At 39.2% G+C, this 15,797-nt stretch overlaps 1 pseudogene; it reads left to right on the forward strand.

Annotated features, from left to right (window-relative positions):
* The window catches only part of LOC101618558, a 20,015-nt pseudogene extending 4,271 nt beyond the window's left edge, over window positions 1-15,744 (forward strand).
* Window positions 15,745-15,797: the final 53 nt, after the last annotated feature.

Below are 15,797 nucleotides of genomic sequence, written 5' to 3' on the forward strand. Positions count from 1 at the left end.
AGATCGGAAGAGCACACGTCTGAACTCCAGTCACTGCTCGACATCTCGTATGCCGTCTTCTTGATTAAAAAACAAGCAACAATAAATGTTAGCAAGGGTGTGGAGAAAAAGGAACTCTCCTACACTGCTGGTGGGAATACAAACTTGTGCAGCCACTATGGAAATATGTGTGGAGTTATCTCAAAGTACTAAAAATGGAGCTGCCTTATGACCCAGCAATTCCACTCCTAGATATTACCCAAAGGAGACAAAAACAATAATTCAAAATGACACCTACACCCTTATGTTTATTGCTGCCTTATTTAAAATAAGGAAGATGAGGATTCAAACCAAATGCCCAATAATTGATGAATGAATCAAGATGTGGTATATATACACAATGGAATATTACTCAGCAATCAAAAAAGATAAACTCATGCCATTTGCAGCATCATGGATGGATCTGGAAAAGATCATGCTTAGTGAAATAAGCCAAAAAGAAAAACAAAAATACCACATGGTTTCACTCATATCAGGGGTGTAAAGAATCGGAGGGGGGGGAATATATATGTGTGTGTATGTAAATTGTAATAAAGTAAAAAAGAATATCAACTAGCAACTATAAACCAGAAACATTCTATGGGGGAAGAGAGGGGAACAAGATCAAAACTTGGGTGGGAAGAGCACATGGAACTATGGTGATGGGATATGGGTGAAGTGGTGGTGGGAAGTCCATGGGGATTACAACTAAGATGAAAAAAATGTACAAAATGAAGGATAATGTAAAAAATATATATATGTAAAATTTTAAAAATCTAGAGTTAACAAGACCATTTTGCTAGACAAGTTGGCAGGAATTATCAATTTTCAGAGACCCAAGAATCTAAATAATTTGTTAAATAACTGGTCTCAGACACTGAACTCATTTATGTCCCTAGGTTTGTTGTTTAAGATTACTGTGATGTGTATGCTGGGTTTTTTTGTTTTGCTTGGTTTTCTGTTCCCAACTCCTTGTCTAAGTTTAAAAGATAATGAATAACTTTGAGGCCCCTTTTAACCTTTCACTTCCATGATTTCATTGTTAACTTTGCATTTTCATTTAATGTAAGATATATTTCTATTTTGTGAATATTTTAAAAAAATGTGTCATAACTTACACAAATACATTTTTCTATCATTTGAAAAAATCCTTTGCAGCAATAATAAGATAACAGCTGTTACCAGCTGGCACTCATACATGAGCCACACGCACGCACACACACAAACATACACACACACACTCTCTCTCTCATGCTTTTCATGAGAGTTACAGTTTCACAGTAACCAAATGATGTTGGCCAAGACAGTTATCCTCTGTACTCAATTATCGCGCACACACACAAAAAGTCAATATTTCTTGCAAACAGGTGACATCAGAACTTGATGTGAGCAATGCGCATTTTCCTCCCCATTAGGTATCCTTAGCCATGTCGTTCTTTGCAAAAGGAGTGGGGGGGGGGGGGAGATGAGAAATTTAGGATCCTTGTATGGGAAGGAATCTCATTAGTTCATCCTCCTGTCCTTACCAAGATTATGCTGTACCTGGGACAAGCAGACACCTTTCCATCTTCCTGCCCTTAAATTTTTCCCAAAGGGGATTGCGCAACCTCCAACTCAATATTATGAAAGCATACAGACATGAACTTCTTTCTGGTCTCTAGACTCAGTCTGTCCCAAAGAAATGGCAAATCAAAAGTCCCTGTAATTTGGTGTGTTTTGGTGGGTCAGATGTCTGAAAGTCCAAGAAGGGGGTTAGGGGAGGGTCTGAGTATAAAAGAGGTATCGCAGAAAGGAAAAGTAGAGAGCAATGCTCCTGACATACAGTCTCAGATAATGTGGACAGAGTTCAGCTGCTTTTATATGGAGCCCCCCCACTCTCCACACACTCCCATGCAGCTGCATGCTACCATTAGTGACTTCTCCCCTTTTTGAAGTTCATTTAACCCTAATTTCACCTGGCACCTCCCTACGGATAGTCTTTAAACTAAATCCCTTCTGAAAGTTGTCAGTTTCCTCCCTATGCTGATGAAGTAGCCTTTAAATACTCAACTTAACCTACTTAAGTTGATGATTGTATTTATTTTACTAAAGTATCTCTGGATCACCTAGGGGTTTGGGCAATCTGAGAGAAAGTGATGTGGCCTAAGTGTATTAGGTCTATGCATGTTTATCAGGGGTTGCTAAAGACCTAATCCTTTAGCTGACAAGAGTCTGGCCTCCAGCTTCTATACAGATTAGTTAATTGCATAATGAATTACCTAGCTACAATAAAACCTGGAAAGATAATAATGTTGCATTAGCCAGCCTTCCTCCCTTAATAAAAGCTAACATTTACTGTGTCCTAGGCACTCTTTGAACTACTTTATATATTTAACTCAGTTTATCATCAAAACTATCTTTTGACATATGTACTATTTTTATATCTGCATTTTACTGATGAGACACAGACAAATTGAGCAACTGCCCAGAATCGCACAGTAAATAAGTGGTAAAGCCAGGATTTGAACCCAGACAGTCTGGTTTTGAAGCCAAGGCTTGTAACCTGACTCTCAAAGATTGTTTTACCCCTGTATGTCACTACAAAAATGGGGGGATATATTAGAAAAAGAGAAAGATCACAAAGAAATTCATATAAAGTGAGAAGGGGTACAATGTTACTAACAAATTCTCATTAACCTGCTGGTGTGAACTGCCTATCCTACCTAGAGGTTGTTCTTCATAAGTTTGGTCTTTAGCCTGAATTTTTTGTCAGTGTTGAATTTTGTCTTAATAACTCTGAGAACTTCAAGCCTATTTAATTTCTGCCCATCCTTCAAAGTCCAATACAGGTCCCACCTTCTCCACAAAGCCTCTATATCCATCTAGTCTGTATACTTTTTAAAAAAAAATTACAAACTTACTGTTTGCAGTGTTCTTTTGGCTCTGGTCTGCATTCTTAATTAGCCTTGTGTGTCTTATGTGCATTTATGTCTCATCTTACCAACCATACGTAAACTCCTCAAGGGAAGAGACTAAGGCTTTTATTTCTCTTGTATTTTGCAGCCCCCATAATACCTATCAGGGTGTATTGCAAATAATAAGCACTCAGTAAATATTTGTTGGTTGACTGATTGAAAAAGGTCAGAGACTAGATCAAATCTTGGTCAACCCCTGCCTCATTTAGTGAAGAACTATGCACTCAATGTGTACTCAATAAACATTAGTAATGATTATAAAATCATTCAAAAAAGTCTTTATGGAGTTTCTACAGTATGTGGAGAATGGTGCTGTGGGGATAGAAATGAAACAGAAGACATAACTTCCACCTTTGAAGAGCTTAGCTGAGTCTTCTCTCATTACAATGCATCCTATATCCTCTCTCTGAATTCCTGCCACATGTGAAACTGGGACCAGTTATCACTCAATTATTTTGTCTCCCCCAATTTGATCATGAGCTCCTTGTAGGAAATGGATAACACAGTGCTGGAAACAATAGAACCAGAGAATTGGAAGGAATTTTAGAACTCTATTGTTAAGCGTTTCACAGAATGCAAGAACACTTTTTGCACCTGCCTTGATCTAGTTCTTATTTTAATTATATGCTTCCAGTATCAGGAATTAACCAAACTAGGAAATAACAAGAAAGAATAGGTTTAGGGGTACTCTGACTAAGTGCAGTTTAATTAAATTGTTAGACAACCAGATGGAGACAAACAGCTGAAATCCAAATCCTAGACTCAGGAGAACGATCTAGGCTGACAATAGAGGCTCCTGGATCTTGAGCATCAAAGTGGTAGTTGAAATACTAAGATTCAGTAAGACTACCACAGACCATAGAAGAAAGGGGTCAAAGTCTCTGATAATTCCAGTAGTTGGAAAGTAAAAGAAGTAATCAATGAAGTAGGAAAGCTGAAATACAAAGGAATTTTAAGAAGAGGTTAGTCACACAGTCTATGAAGGATGGAACAATGAAACTAGAGGGGATAAGACTGGGAGAAAAATGACCTGGTGTATGACCTGACAACTAGGAAGTCAGGCCTTTGACGACCTTAAAGAAAGCAGGTTCAGTGAAATAAAGTCTGATGCCTAGTACAATGCCTGGCTTACCACCTGTTTGATGATAACTGAATGACTGGATGGATATATCGTGGCCCTGCCAAAAACAGCAAGTGATGGGGAAAAATGAACAAGTTAGCCTTTCTTTTCTGAGCAAGAGGAGAATATGGGTGGTAACAGAGAAATGTTAAGGTGAAAATGTAAGAAGTCAAAGGCTATGATTTCCCCCAAAAAATAAGAAGTAAGCTCATAAAAGAATCTCTCAACAGGTTTCGCTCTCAGTATAATGGAGTAAAATCTTAATAGATAACAACTATAAACTCTGGGCAAAACACACATGCACCCATATGTGTACATATGCACACAATACCTAAAAGCTCCAGAGAGTGATTAAAAAGCAGGCAGATACCAGAAGGAGGTTGGAACTTGGGATAAGGTAAATGAAATGCATAAGTTCCCATTTTTCTAACTTTAGCCTGAGAGTAGACAACAGTCGCCAGTCTCACCATCAGGATTACATTAGGAAACCCTTATCTTGCTAGCTGAAAAAACCAGAAGACAGGACCTGAGGCAACCACAGTCTCTAGAAAGTGAGGGGATATTTCAGAAAGAGATCCTGAGGAAATGAGTGCTCAATTGTACCTATTACTTCTTTACAAGACTTATCCAGACCATGCACATGCAGGCTCCAAGCAGCTTCCATCTAAGACTAAAAGAATGGAAATGAGGGCCTCCCTCAGGGCACAAAGGGTTAAGTCTCAGCACTATCAACTATCATCAGCCACTAGAGCATGAGTTTGAGCCCCCCCCCCCATTGAGCTAAATCACATGCACAGCAGACCTCTCCTTTCTCACCTGCTGCTCCCCTCTGCAGTGTATTTCAGTCAATCCACCGGCTCTGCTCCCCATTCTTTCTCTGGTGAATCCTATTGCTTCCCTCCCCACACCTCTGGCCTACAGTCCAGTTCTTATATGAATAAACAAGTAAGTCTTTTTTAAAAAACAAAAGAATGGAAATGAGAATTGAACTGCCACTCATCACAGACAAGGAAGAGGTTTCAATTTCAGTCTAACCAAGATAATTGCCTCCTGAAACAAGTACATCCACACTCTTCAGAAGAATATAACAGAAACCAAGGTCTCCCCAACTTAGCATTCACAATGTCCAGGAAATCTTCTAAAATTACTCAGTGTATGAGGAATCAGGAATATATGACCCATTCTCAAGAGAAAAGACAATTAATGGATACCACCCCTGACACAATGATGTTCAATGTAGAAAGAAAAATACCTGGCAAGGAATAAAATTATAGGAAACCTCAACAGAAAAGTAGAAAATATGAGAGAGAACTAGATGGAAATTCTAGAACTAAAGAACACAGTATCTGGAAAAAAAAAAAAAAGAATTTAACCAAAAAAAAAAAAGAACACAGTATCTGAAATAAAAATTAACTAGATAGACTTAATAACAACAAAATAACAGAGAAAAGAGCCTCATAGGACAACATCAAAGATCTTAAGTATGTATGATTATTGTCCCAGAAAGAGGAGGAAGGGGCATTCTCTTTATTTATTCTCATTATTGGAAGAAAAAAAATTGAACATTTCCCGAATTTGACAAAAGACATCTATAGATTCAAGCTCAGCAAAATGCCAACAGGACAAATATGGACAAAACAGCACCTCTAGAGGCATATCATTGTCAAACTAATGAAAAACAAAGATCAAGGTCTCTCTGGATCTCTCAGAAACTGGATACTAGACAACAATAGAAAAAAGAGTTCATTGAGGACTTACTGTATAAGATTCACTATTATACTCTCTTAAAGGTTAGAGAGAAATCTGTTCTCTAAAAAACTTCAGCTTTCATTGAACTATCACTTTCCTTTAATAACATAGGTAATTACTGTATTGAGACAATCTGTTTGTGCTTAACATAGATCCTTAGCAATTAATGCTCATTTTAATGCCACTTCCAAATAAATGGCTAAGAACATGGAATTGATTAAGTTGTGGTATATTCAACCAACAAAATATTTATGAAACTATGTAATCATTTGGAAATATCCTTCTATGTTAAGGAAGAGAAACCCAAAGATACCAAATTGTATACATAATGGGCTATAATAGCTTTTTTTTTAATCTATGTAGTAGGGAAAATAATACTAGGAAGAAATATAGTAAAATATTAACTGTTGTTTTTACAGGGTGAAGAGACCATGAGTACTTTAAAATTTTCTTTCTATACTTTACAATTTTTCTTTAATAAACATGCACTACTCCTTTAGTAGGCAGCAATAGACTCTCTATTTAAGTTTTAAAATAGAACTTAGGTAGAAGTGGCCTGGTGCAGTAGACAACAATCACAAGTAAAATAGGACTGTGTTTAAGCCTGTTGAACTTATCTCTTAATGGTCTAATATCACTAATAGATTAACTGAGTGCACAACCTTGCTGAAGGATGCTCTAAGACTGGCCCTCGAAAAAGAAGAAAAAAGATCAGCAATGGAAACTGCCAGCGGCTGAAGGAGAAACAGTCTAAGCAAAGAGATCAGAGAAAGTAAACATAAAAGAACAGGAAATGGGAGAGGGAAGAAAAGACAAGGATAGGTTTTCTTTCATATGTGGGCACCCATATGAAAACAGAGTTGCTAGTAATGGGTTTTTATAACTTGCATAGCTAGCATGTTTCTCATATTATCTTATTTTTGTCTGTATTAAGGCTGTATTTGTGTCTTGTGCCCTTACCATTCCTCCGAGGCGCAGGCTGTGTATTTTTCAGCCCACATGTGCTCTCATATCTTTCTGATTCTGCCAGGGAAGATCAACAGAACTCTAGATCTGGACATTCTGGAGCCTTGTCTGAGAAAATTGCATAACTACATGCCTATCTACATGAGTTACAGATTTAGCAAGCTATATGGGGCAGTCAGGAACTTTCTTGGTGATAAAGGATATCTGAATGGGGATTTAGGAAGTCCCAGAGGCATTTATGGAAAAGAAAGTCAGTTCTCTGACTTTGGGTCTGAACCCCATTTCTGACATACAACCTGACTAACTGAACAATGCTGGCTTATAGCCAAGACCATTTTTGTAATATGTTTGAACTATTCTGTTGACTTTGTATACTACTTCTGTCATCCTTAAAGCTTTTAGTGGGCTAGTGGGATGACTTATGGGGAATTTTAGCTTATTAAATGTCAAGTGAGGGTTTGGATTAGAAATGAATTTCTACATGGTTTGGTTTGAGTATAGACATTTCCCAGAAAGACAGGGTCTGTGCAACCTTGATTTTTCCATATGATAATGCATCTTTTAACCCACCTGGAAACCAGGAGTAGGGAAACTAAAGAGAGGGACATGAATGAGGATAGAAACAAGATCTTAGCATCATCTTGTTAACCTTTAGAGGGTAAATGCAGTTTTCTTAAAGCTTCTGGTAAGTAATTTGTAGTATAAAATATGGGGCATCCAGGCCTCCATGGTGGCAAAAGGGGTTAAGTCTCAGCACTATGAAACTATCCATAGCCACTGCAGCATGAGTTTGATCCCTGGCCAAGGAGGTGACCCATATGGCGCAGCAAACCTCTCCTGACCTACCTGCTGCTCCCCTCAGCAGTGTATTTCAGTACATCTGCCTGTTCTTGTATACATAAATAAATAAAATAAATCTTTTTTTTTTTAATGTGGCTTCCATCACCCTATGCTCCAGCACCATCCAATACAGTAGCCACAAACCACCTGTGACCAAATTTAAATTAAATTCAAACTTCAGCTTCTCAGTTTCTTGTCTGCATTTCAAATGCTCAATAGGCACATGTGGCTACAGACTACCTTATTGAACAGTAGAGATATAGAACAGTAACATCATCACAGAAAATTCTACTGGATAGCATTGTGAATCTAGACTCACAGGAGAGTGCTCTGGGGACCTGGCATGTCAATATCTGCTAAGTGATTGTTAAGTGACTTGTTTTTTTTTTTTTTTCTTACATCAGGTCGATTCTTTGCATGGTGTGCTTAGAATGATATCAGGGAAACTGAGGCGATTTAGCAGACATGAGTCCTCTTGACACAGGGGGAAAAAATAAAGAATTCTCCTTTAGGGAATAAATACATAAAATGTCTGTTCGTTAAATGAAATATCGCAGTTAAAGGGAATAAATTACATGTGTCAATACAGATCTCAAAAGTGTTTTCTGTGTAAAAAAAAAAAGCCAGTTACCAAATGTAATCATTTATTAGATAGAGAAGCAAACAAAACAATACCATATTTTTCTTACCTAAGGAGATCTTTGTAGGAGATCTGGAAGAATACATATGAACATGACTTCAGGGAGAAGGGGAAAAGCTGGGTAGGTTAGGGACCAAAGGGATTTTTAGCTATTTATGTAATGGTCTAAATTTTTTAAGGAAAATATATTCATGTATACATGTGTAATTTAAATTATTTTAAAAAGACAGAAAGTCATAGACACACTGTGAATGGTGTTAAAAAATAAAAAACACAAGGGTAGTGAACAAAACCCTAAAGACAGTTGTGTTGATATAGCAGAACTGTGGATAATTTCTTCTTTATCTCTATTTTTAAAAAGTTTCCTGTTGTGGATGAACTTTTAATACAATAAAAAATTTTAAATAAAAAGTGAATTTACCTTTATGATGCTGACATAGTATTATCATATTGCTAGGCATTGTTCTTAAGAGAAAACTAGCTCTGGCATAGAATTAGTGCCAGAAATAATAGCTCGACAGCACTTATATAAACAACAATTAATTGTCCCTGACAGTGATCTCCAAAATTTAATTGACCTATATAAAACCCCACCCTACAGCTAATTTATACTGGTAAGCACACTGAGACCCTACAGCTCCTAAAAACAATGGTCCCACTGGAATAATTTCGAAACATCTCTTCTTATGACCAGGCCACCTGACTGGTTATAAGCTTTGAAGATGGTTAAGATCAAAAATTCTTCTGTGGTATGGAATTTGTATCTCAAAGCTATTTCCTAAGAAGGATGGCTTTACCTGTACCTTACCCCTATGACATGTGAGGTAAACATCCATGCGGGCAACAACACGGGTAAGGCTTCTCAACTTCCAAGACAGAATGTTAACCTTGTCATCCAACCACCTGTTCTTCTGGCTTCCAAAACATATGGATGCTGCTTCAGTAAACAACAGAGCATACCAACAGAGCAGGCCTTCACCAGAGAATAAGCATGGTCGGCCTCTGAGATCCTGTCAAAAGCCTGGCTGTGAGAAGAGATATTTATGGAATACATTGTAAGGGACATTCTATCCATCCACTCCTTTAGGTGGCATTTTAAGTTGTGTCCTCAGATCAAGTTAGAGCACCAGAAGGTTACATGCCTGAACTGCATTAGCTCAGTCTCTGAAGAAATGCTTGAATGTTACACCCTTGGCTTTCAGCCAGGGTAGTTATAAGAAAGTAATATGAAAATCTCTATGTGTGCATTATGAAACTGTTATGAGGACATTGTCACTTACATTAATCCCACATGAGAAATTTCTTACAGAATTTAATGCCACAATGGACCATTATGTAGCTGTTAAAAATTGTAATTCTGGAAGACTGTGAAAACATGTTTATGATATGTTCATTGAAAAAAGCAGAACACAATAAGGTACATTAGACTTTAGTTGCAGCCTTGTAAAATTATTTGTGTCTGTGGATAAGGACTGAAAGCTGATAGGCAAAGATGAAAATTGTATGAAGGCAATGGGATTATGAGTGCTTTGTTTTTTCAAAAATTTTGCTTTCTGCAGCCCCTGTCTTTACAATTAGGGGCGAGAGGTGGGGAGGCATTTAGTGACAGGAAAATCTCTGTGTCTTTTGAGTTGCTATGTGTCTTTCTGGTGACAAGAATTCTGTAATTTAGTGTTTTCCCTCTCCCTCTGGCTTTGCAAAAAGGTAAATTTAATGTTCAATCATGGCACACTATCTACTTCTTCTTTTCCATGCCTCCAATGCTTCATTTCTATAATCATTTTATATTTGTACTTTTTTTTTTTTTGGAAAGAGCCTCAAATCCCTCACAGAAAGGAGCAAAATGAAAACCATTTACCACAGCTTATATATTCAGTGATATATATAGATATCATGTGATATATATTCATAGTAAACTGGAAGACTATCAGAAAGTAAAAAGATGACCACTGTTAACATGTTTGGAAATTTCTTCCTATCTTTTCTCAATGTATTTTGAACAAAATTATGAGCAGGTAGTATATAAAGTATTGTGCTGCTCTTTTTACATAACTTTAAAACATAAGCATGTTTCTGTGTATTGGGAACTCTTTGAATAACCCTGATGAATATCATGTCAGGGGACTTTCAAAGGTTGGAACTATAGAGGTCTACAGGAAGAATAAAAAGAGGAAATTCTAAGGTTAGTTCAGGTGAACCCCAAACCTGAAAAATGAAGCTTGTGGACCTTATTCCTGCAGGGGACCAGGACCAAATATGTGTGTGATGTCAAGTGCAAGCTCAGGATAACTTCAGGTCAAAAAGGCAACCTGAGTTCATGCACCCACATTGACGACCACAGGAAACAGAATTTTAGAGTTAGGAAAAACTAGCTCTGTTCTAATAGATTTTCATTTTACAACAGAAAAAGCCAAGGCCAGAAGAGGTGAGCTGACTTGTATAGGCTCTGGAGTGAGACTGCCTGGATTTGGACTTCTGCTCTACTATCTATTAACTCCAATCATCAAGTAGATCCCTTTACCCTTCTAAGTCTCATTTTCCCCTGTGCGATGAAAGCAGCAATCACATTTAACATGCATGCTTATTGTGTGGATTATATCCAATAATCATGTAACACCTTGTCACAGTGCCTAATACATAATAAAAATTCAATATGTGCTACTTTTTGATAGTAGGATAATCATCGTCACTCAACTAGTTAGTGACAAAGCCAGGACAAGAACTCAGAGCTCCCAATTCAATCCTGTGCTCTTTTCACTGCACTGCACTGACTTCCAGGGTCCAGAAGGGGCTGAAAATTGCCTCAAAGTTAGCAGTAATGACAACTCAAGTCTACTTGGGGTTAACCCTGAGGACTTCAGACTGGGGTGCGACTTTATGAAAAAACACCTAGCTTGGTGTCTGGAACATAGTAAACCCTTAAGTTATTAAATAAAAGATTTTTTGAAAATGACAGAAATTTTCTGGGTGGCACTGGCTTCTAAAGGAAGGTCTAGAGAAAGACTTAGAGAAAAGTGCCACCAAAAATACATGTATTCCATATACATCTGTAAAGATCAGGGAAAAGTAGAAGTGGTGCTTTCTGAGACTTCTTGAACTCCCTCATTTGTATTTGTGTTAGCCTGCATCTTGCTGCAGTTACTAGCAAAAATCCTACACAAATGCTGGGGGGGGGGGGAGTTCTGTTTTTTCAGAGCTAGACAGTGTTAAGAAAAAAGTAGGGGAAATGTCTTCTTGATTCAAATGAATAAAGCCAGTTTAGCAGCAGGCTTGGGGCTTGACAGTGGCACCCAGTAGAAGAGTAGGTAGTGGCAGTAGTGAAAGAGACAGAGAGCCAAACCCTTGTGACTTCCAAGAGGGAAAAAATGGTGGTGAATGGGGAGCCATTTGAGATAATAAACTCTGGGGTTAAAACTGAGGAAAGGGTAGGCCCTCCCTGGTGGTGCAGCGGGTTAAAGCACTACACTGAGAAGCTAAAGCCACTTACACATGAGTTCCATTCCCACCTGCCCCGGAGGTGACCACGTGGTGCGGCAGACCTCTCCTGACCCGCCCACTGCTCCTCTCAGCAGTCGATCTGCCTGTTCTGTTCCCCACTCTGTCTCTGGTGAAGCCTCTCACCGCCCCTGAGCCTCTGGCCTGTATCCCAGCTCTGTATGTACAAATAAATAAATCTTTAAAAAAAAAAAAAAAACTGAGGAAAGGGTTATGGCTCCCCACACCCTTCCATATCTGTTCATAATATATGACAACAGTGGTTTTCTGGGGGCTCCTGTTAGTTCTCTTTCCTGACCAATGTCTCTTCTATTATCCAAGGCCATCTTGCTAATGGTCTCTTGACTAATGTATATTCTAACTCTCCCACAGCAATACAAGGAATAACCCTGACCTCTCTAGAAACATAAAAAGTCCTGGGGGGTGTGTGTGTGTTTTAACTACAACAATGACATTTAACTCAGCTTCCTAATGACTGATTCCTTTCATTTACAATTGTTCTTACATTAGCAGGGTTTTAAGGTATATTCTCATCTTAACAGTAAAGGCTCAATATGCATTTGTTGATTGATTAAAGAGTTTATAATCTAATTGGGGAGACAATATGTCCTCATGAAACAAAAAGCAGAAATTAAAGAAAACAGGGCCCTCCCTGGTGGTGCAAAGAGTTAAGTCTCAGCACTATGAAGCTATTAGCACCCATTGCAGCATGAGTTTGATCTCCAGCCAGGGAGCTGACCCACAGCGGCAACAGACCTCTCCTGTCTCACCCACTGCTCCCCTCAGCAGTGTAATTCAGTGCATCTGCCTGTTCTGCTCCCTACTGTCTGGTGAATCTTCTCACCCCCGGCACCTATGGCCTACACCCCAGTTCTTTTATGCATAAATAAACAAAATAAATCTTTGTTAAAAGTTTAAATACAAAGTGAGTTCACAGAGGTTCAGGAGATACAAAGTAGATAAATGATCTGTCAAGTTCAGCTAACTGGGGAGTTTCCAAGAGCACATAAGTTTTGAGCTTTGAAATGGAAATTTAAGGAGGTGATGGGCATGAGTTGGTGGAAAGGTAGACCTTTTCAAACAAATGCACAAAGGGAAACAATGTAAGATATAACTCAAGCCAGGACAGATGCCTGCCCCACCCAAGTATTTCCCTGTCTCAGCAGCTCTACATGATCTGTCACCACACCTGTTTCAGTTAGAAGAGATCTCCCTATGACCCAGTGCCCACCAGGCTTTCTCCACTATCAAATTCACAACTCAAGCAACACTCAGTACCCAATACTCCAGTGCTACAGGAGGAAGAAGCAGATGCAGAAAACATTTGCAGGCATTGTGAGCCACTATGACCCTGTCTAGTTGAGAATAAGTGTTTTTCTGTTTACCCCCTACATGACAGAGGAAAAATGCATATCTGATTAGAAGATGGCAGAAATATGCAGAACCGAGAAGGTCATGTTACCTTGAGCAGGCAAATACCACTTTGAAAAGCCTATGTGCTGCCACCTATGAAAAATCTGAGGTAGTGTGGCTATCTTTCCTGACAGGAGGAAAATCTGGTCATTACAGAGCATATATCAAGCAACAAAGTAAATGGTATACTGCAAGGTGCTATACAGAGAAATTAAATTGCAGTCTCTGCCCCTCGGAGCTTGGCTGTCTGACAGGAAAATTGGGACATGGCTAAGCAGAAAATATATATGATACATTTATTTAAAAATTGTCAAATGTACAAGTGTGATGCCGCTCTACTCCCATTCTTTTGACCAACATTTATTGAATGTCTACTATATGGTCCCAACCAGAGCCACAGAGACACAAAACTTTCCTCTGCCCTCGAGTTCATTTTAGCGGAAAAAAAAACAATAATTACAATACAAGATGGTTTGTGCTATAGAGACAGTCCTTGACTTACCATGGTTCAACTTGATTTTTTTGACTTTATGATGGTGTGAAAACTATATGAATTCAGTAGAAACCATGAAATAATACTCTTGTGAGAGAGACAGCACAGCAGAAGCTAGCCAGAACTCCCACTTAGCATTTTTATCATCTGTTATTTTCAACTTATGTAAGTTTATTGGGATTTAATCTCATCACAAGCGGGAAGGGTGGGGGGCAAGGTCTGTATAACATAATCCTGCACAAAGGGCTTGGAGATACAAAAAAAAAAAAAAAGGTAAAGCTAACTGCACTTAGGGAGAGAGGGAAAGCTGAATAGGGGTCTTCCAGGATGTAAGACTTGGGAGGGGATGACCAAAAAGAGGACATCCCTGGAAGTGCAGGAAAAGGTATAAAAGAGTATTCTATTTCCAGGAAAGAGTATGAAAATCTGACTGATTGGAACTTAGTGTGTCCAGGGCGAGATGAATCAGAAAAGATGAGAAGTGGCCTGAATCTAGAGTCAGAACTTTTATCACTTAGGGGAAAATCAAAGGAAATTTTAAGCAAAGAAATTTTACAATCACAGTAAATGATCCCACCCCCTAGTTTGTGACTTCGGGCAAGTCACTGAATCTCTGAGAATCAGTGTCTTCACCTGTAACATGGGAATGGTAGTGGTCTTCACCTCATCGGGTAATTGATTTGAGAAGTAAGTGGGCCAATGTATGTGGAGCAATCAGCACACTGTCTCGCAAGTAAGTGCTCTGTAAGTTTTATTTGTTATCTTGAGTGTTTCTTAGAAGTAAGTTTGGTCGAGGGCCATACCACCCTGAACGTGCAGGATCTCGTCTGATCTAGGAAGTTAAGCAGGGTCGGGCCTGGTTAGTACTTGGATTGGAGAAAGGTAATTTTGTTGGCAGCAAAGGATATAAACCGTGGTAAGGAAAAAAGTGATGACAGAAGATCCAATTAAGATGATATTGCAGGGCTTAAAGTGGGTTTAAAGTGCTATACTATGAAGCTATCCACAGCCACTGCAGCACGAGTTCAATCCCTGGCCAGGGAGGTGACCCACATGGTGCAGCAGACCTCTCCTGTCACAGCCACTGCTCCCTCAACAGTGTATTTCAGTCAATCCACCTGTTCTGTTCCCAGCTCTGTCTCTGGTGACTCCTCTCTCTCACACACATCCCACACCTCTGACCTGTACTCCAGTTCTTGTATGCATAAATAAATCATTATTTTTAAAAAGATGATACTGAAGCTTAATCCAGTGATAAATAAGATCTTGAACCAGAATTTGGATGTAAGAAGTTATGGAAATGAAAAGGTGAAGGGCAAGTCTAGCTTGGGTCATTGGGTAACAGGGACAAGTAGTAACCAAATTCAGAGATAAGAATAGCCAGAGGATAGGGATGTGATATATTAATGAGTTCGATATGGGACCTATTGAATTTGATAAGCAAAGCTCAGGAAGACGGGAACCTGGAGAACATCAATATTTAAAGGAAGGCCAGAAAAGCCAGTAGAAAAATCTGGTCAGCAACTGCAGTGTCAGTTTTAACTGCATATGGAGGAGTGAAGGGCAAGGGTGGGGAGGGGTGGGAGGGGAGAGATACTTTTAGCTAACCATTTATGTTACACAACTCTCCACCCAAGTCCCCGACAGGCATATAGCGCATTTCCTAGTCAGTTCCTTGCTTCTTACTTAATGCTTCGAATAGAGGCTGCATTTGTCCCTTTTGCCCTCTCCCAACTGAAAGCAAGGTCTGATTATCTCCCAACACGGTCACCTAGGCGACCTCGAAACATAAGGGAGGAGGCAGGATGGAGGGAAAAGTGGCACATAATTTTTAAAGAAAAGAAAAAGTCCGCGGCGACCTCTAATAATTAATAAAAGTTCCACCTCCTTATATCCTGCCACGCCGCTTTCCTGCCGCTCTTTATCAGGCTCCAGGCCACCAGGGAGGACGGGAAATGTAGTCCGCAAGCCCGACCTGGGTGGCACCACCGAAGAACTCGGTTTCCCAGCTGGCTCACCAGGCGCGTGCGCAGATGGCTGCCCCAGCGAGTGGTAAACAGAGACGTCAGGCGGGGGTTGCTGCTTGGAGCAAAACAAAAGGGAAACCCG

Source organism: Condylura cristata, unplaced genomic scaffold (genome assembly GCF_000260355.1).
Source record: "Condylura cristata isolate star-nosed mole 26May11 unplaced genomic scaffold, ConCri1.0 scaffold00043, whole genome shotgun sequence".
Classification (NCBI taxonomy): Eukaryota; Metazoa; Chordata; class Mammalia; order Eulipotyphla; family Talpidae; genus Condylura; species Condylura cristata.